Raw genomic sequence first — 5,969 nt, 5'->3', positions numbered from 1 at the left:
TTCCAAATCATTTTTTGATTGGTCAGATAAAATTCTTTCTTCTACTTGGTCAAGTAAAAATTTGTAGCATCAAGTGAACTACATTCAAAATCGGACACTAGCGACAAAATTAATACGATGTGATCACACACACGCTTCTTTTCAGCGTCTCATGAAAGCACTAAGCCCAACAATTACACCAACTAAACCCAATAAATTTGTCTGGGCCTCTTTGTGTACATTTGTGCGGTGTACCGAATCCAGACGAATATGCAACCCTGGCGAGGAATTGTACCATTCAACCAGTCGAACACACCAGTTGCACCGTCACCCGAAACGTGCAGTCGGTGTGTCCTAGTCGAAATCACTATGAATGCAAAAACAAAATGGAAATTATCAATACATGTTTTATTAATAGTACAATAATATATATTGGGGATTGTACGATTTAATCTGTTTTTAATATATTTTTACGGCAATTCTGTAACAGCGTTATGTGCATTAGTACATCCCAGCCGAAACCTAAAATTTCTTTATTGGATTTTAGGAAAAGTATTTCAGGAAATGTATCATCACTTCTTACAATCCATTCTTCTGCATCGTCTTATGTGATGTTCTCATAATAATTATTAATAAATTATTTAAAATAATTATCTCTCTACTATGAGTTTCTGAAAATAAATTCTCATTGTTGCTTTCAAAAAATTCTTTTAGCAAAATGTTTTTCCAACATTTAAAAATTGTACTTGTAGTAATTTCATCCCATGCATTACTTATCTAATATATAGCATCGTTAATTGTTACAAATTTTAAATACATAATAACATCAATATTCTTCATTTATTCACTTATAATTGATTATAAAAGCTTGAATCTATATTTTCTTTTCAAATTTTCGATTATACATTGATCTGAATGGTTGAATTAATGATGTTGTGTTTGGTGATAAATAATAAGCTACAATATCGTTAACATATAAAATCTCAACTGAAGAGTGGCATTATGCATTATCCAGAAGAAGTAACGCTTTAAGAGATAAATTTTCTTTTTGTAAGAACGTTGTAACTTGTGACACAAATTTATTTTTAAATCATGTCTCAATGATATTATTGTGATGATATCATGTCTCAATGTTCATATGTTCATCCATGCACTCTTTGATATGTATAGTAAACAGGAAGTATATGTAAAATATTTTTTATGGTTCGTGGTTTTTAATATTTTTCTATGATAACTATATATAGGTAATTTTAAAGAGCCATTTGCATTATAGCAAAGCATAATTGTTATATGATCTTTGTTTAAATCCAAATGCTTCATGTTCTTTTTGTGCCAAAGTTTTAGTTGTTAATATTTTAAAATTAAACTTATTTCGTCTACACTGAATATCTGTGCCAAAATAAATCTGTTCTTATTTTGTAATTGACGAATGCCATATCTCGTTTTCCATTTGTTCAAGCATCCAGTGCTAGCTTAAAAATGATAATTTTTAAATCATTGTTAAATAATTACATAATTTGAATAATTATATTAGGTGTAAAACTTTGCTTCCGCCGTTTTCCTATAGATGGCTTTAGCGGTAAGTGGTGGTCGAAATAAATAGAACATAGACGTCATACAATAAACTTGGGCATGTCTGTCAACATAACCCCATAGAAACATTAGTCGATTTGCGTCTGCATCATAAAGTTATTCTCGATTGAAAATGTCAGTTTACGAGCCAAATTCTCGTCATTTGCGGGAGGTTTTAATTTTTTGCTTCAATATGAAGAAATCTGCGGCTGAGGCTCATCGAATGCTCTCAAACTACTACTTATGATGAGGCCGCTATTAGTGAAAGAACGTGAGTGGTTTCAACGCTTCGAGAAGAACAGTGATTTTGACGTCCAAGGTCATGCTCTGTATTTGGTGGGAATAGCTCGGCGTAGTGTATTATGAACTGTTAAAATCGACTGAAACAATGACAGGCGATCGGTATCGAACGCAATTGATGCGTTTGAGCCGAGCATTGAAAGACAATACAACGAGAGACACGATAAAGTGATTTTGCAGCATGACAATGCTCGACCCCATGTTGCGAAAGTGGTCAAGACATACTTGGAAACGTTGATATGGGAAGTCCTACCTCACCCGCCGTATTCTCCAGACGTTGCTTTTTCTGACTATCACTTGATTCGATCAATGGCACACGGCCTGGCTGACCAGCACTTCCGGTCTTATGAAGAAGTAAAAAATTGGATCGATTCGTGGATAGCCTCAAAAGATGACCAGTTTTTTCGACGCGGGATTCGTACGCTACCCGAAAGATGAGAGAAAGTAGTGGCCAGCGATGGACAATACTTTGAATCATAAATGTATAACCAGTTTTTTACAATAAAGCCTCGAATTTCGGAAAAAAAACGGCGGAAGCAAAGTTGTACACCCAATACATAATAGAAACATAAATATTAAATATTATACATATTAAATATTACATAACTATTATGATATATTTTATATTATAATATTAAATATTATATTACTATAGTTTTAATTTATTGCGCAAAACTCACTATTTCATGGACATTTTTCGCACTTCTTTAATGTAATTTTTTATTTTCGCTCTGCCTTTTTTTGTTTTATCAATATTAATTTGATATGATCACTTGATGACGATGATGCCTAATATTCCATGAGTACATATAAATCACTCATAAAGTCAAAATTGTCGCTATAATTTGTACACCTCATTTTTCAGATGAAGGCTACGTCTGACTACGGTCCACTTGCTGCTATGTTCCAAATCATTTTTTGATTGGTCAGATAAAATTCTTTCTTCTACTTGGTCAAGTAAAAATTTGTATCATCAAGTGAACTACATTCAAAATCGGACACTAGCGGCAAAATTAATACGATGTGATCACACACACGCTTCTTTTCAGCGTCTCATGAAAGCACTAAACCCAACAATTACACCAACTAAACCCAATAAATTTGTCTGGGCCTCTTTGTGTACATTTGTGCGGTGTACCGAATCCAGGCGAATATGCAACACTGGCGAGGAATTGTACCATTCAACCAGTCGAACACACCAGTTGCACCGTCACCCAAAATGTGCAGTCGGTGTGTCCTAGTCGAAATCACTATGCAAAAACAAAATGGAAAGAACGTTCTGTGCTGAGGATTTAGTACAGAGACGAATCACATCTTTCGACAATACGATTTTATCGATAGTATCAGTAAATGTAGTCACGTAGTTCCCAAATTGAAAATGAATGTACGGGCTATTTCGATTGCAACAGGAAAATGGCCGGCTCTTAGATTTCTCTCTGATACAAGTGTACTGACTATCCATAAGACTTAAGAGAAATATTAGTGGATCCTTGAACGAAAAAAATTTAATTTCGCATTTCCTACATATGTAAATAAAAGTTGTTGAATAAATGAAACTGTGAAGTTGTTTTAATAAACGAAACTGAAAATTCCAACAAGTTAATCTATAATGACTTTTATCTTATATAATATTTATCTTATAATAACTTATAAAATTACGAAGTTATGTTTCTTTATGCAAATTTTTAGTCCGTTTTTACCAAATGTAATTACTGTATGTATCAAAATCTTTATAACTACTAGCAATTATAGAGACTTTCAATCAATTCAAACATATCAATTTAAGATATAATTTAGCAAAAACAAGTCAGCGATCCTCTTTTCTTCGTAATGTCTCGGGCAAATAATAAATTATTGTAGGAAACTTTACCAAAAGAAAAAATGAAGATGTGAATTTCAAATTTCAACACTTCTTAATTTAATATAAACGTGTGCATGTACAATGGATACATTCAAGTCGGCAAAGCGACTAGGCTGCTCGCCAAGCAAATGAATATGATTTGATTGTTACTTATAGATCCAACCAATCACATTCAATCATTCGGCGTAAAGGCTAACCGCTTTATTCGGATTGAACGTGCTCAATATATGTGTATATCCTGCTAAATCTGATGTGTAGGCTAGATGGGGAAGTACAGTCATGCCGTTTTTATTAAAACACTTGCTAATTGACAACGCGGAATGAACTGGTGCGTTGTCAATTCGCGAGTGTTTTATTAAAAACGGCACGATTGTATTTTCTTACCTATTCACCTGATTTGGCCCTTTCTGACTTTTTCCTTTTCTCAAAACTCAAAACATCCATGAAAGGACAACGATTTGAAACAATTGAAGCCATAAAAGAGAATTCGCTGAAGAAACTTTTAGATCATTCAATCAGATGTTTAGATCTAAAAGAATACATCAATAATAACGAGCGCTTACTCAACTGTTTTCTTCTTCTCCTGGATTGTAAGGGGCTTCGCACAATAAAAAGAACAAGAAACAGAGAATAAAGAATAATGGCAGTCACAATAGAAGAACTAAGGAATTAGAAATAAGGAATAACAATCAAGACTTATCAGACCAATTTATCAGAAACCATGTATTCCGGTGTATGCGGTTTCTGATAGATTGAAATTTTTATTCTTTATTCCTAATTCCTTATTCCTTTTATTGTGGCTGCACCTTAAGAATTTAAACTTGCCAGAAACTGTGTATTCTATAACATACATGATTTCTGATAGGTTGAAATTCTTATTCTCTGTTCCCTATTTCTTTTATTGTACGGAGCCCCTTATTCTCTGTTCTCTCTTCTTTTTATTGTGCGGAGCCTCTAAGCCGTAGAACCGTCCAGTGAGAGGAAAGTGAGTAATAAATCTGAAACAGCCAGATAGATGTGACAACTATAGAGAGGCAAGAGGAGCTTTAATTCTCCCGCCTCGCTCCAGATGGCGCATCCATCTGGCTGTTTCAGATTTATTACTCACTTTCCTCTCACACTCGATTCTACGGCGGGAGCCATTATAATCCAGAAGAAGAGTGAACGCTTGCCACTATTTTTTTAGATCTAAACATTTGATTGGATCTAAAAGAATATCAATAATAGCCAGCTTTAATATTGATTGAAGTTACACATTCTTCGTCAATAATCCAACCAGATTAGAGCAAACACACTCGGGTCGAAAAACGTTAATAATTGATCGATTTTATATGATTCCGCAAATCAAATAATCCTTTAAAAACAATTTCAATTAATTTAATTGATGATTAATCTAATGAAGCGATGCAATCATTCACAGCAAAACTTTTAATTGTATGATTCCTTATCTATAATCTAATTTCTTTTCCAACGTATTAAAACATTAATATTTCCAGCTTTTATAAATATTGCAGAGATAACTTGATTAATAAGTTAGTTGCTAATTAAGTCTCATTACTCTAATGCTCTTATTCTAACATGTAGAGAACTTTAATCTCAATTTTATAACTTTTTCACTTTTAGTTTTAAAAATTAGAAAAAATGAAAATTAAACCGAGATTAATTTGTAGAACTGATTTGTAGGTCTGACTGTCTATTTCTATCAATGTATTAACTTTAATCTCTCTCTTTCTCTTTCTTTTTTCTGTATAAGATGTTGCTTTATAAAATCAAAATAGTCAATTAGATAGTTTCGAGAATCAATATGTTGAAAATTGTTGCATTATGTATGTTACATATACTTTAGTCTGTTTTTTTATTCCTGCACTAAATTCTCTTTCTCACTTTCACCAAATATTAAATATACCTATCTTCAAATTCTAACAGTGTAAGTTCAGCTACAAAGACTCGTTGTATCTTTGTAAAATTAAAATAAGTCGCAATCAGAAATTTATACAGTAATTCATATAATGACGAAAAGAAAAGTCTATAAGAATACAAAAAACGTGCTTTTTTAAAACTCATTATAGATAATCTATAAAGCGTGCAAAATTCTCAAAATATAAAAAAATTGTTACTATATTTTACAACGTATAATAATTGTTATATGATAAATACTTACGATTTAAATAATTAATGTTTTCGTATATATATATATATATATATATATATATATATAATTAATGTATATCTGTTATGTTTTTAATTTATAAGTTTA

This window comes from Atta colombica, unplaced genomic scaffold (assembly GCF_001594045.1).
Source record: "Atta colombica isolate Treedump-2 unplaced genomic scaffold, Acol1.0 scaffold1, whole genome shotgun sequence".
Lineage (NCBI taxonomy): Eukaryota > Metazoa > Arthropoda > Insecta > Hymenoptera > Formicidae > Atta > Atta colombica.
Note: the sequence above shows the minus strand (reverse complement) of the source record.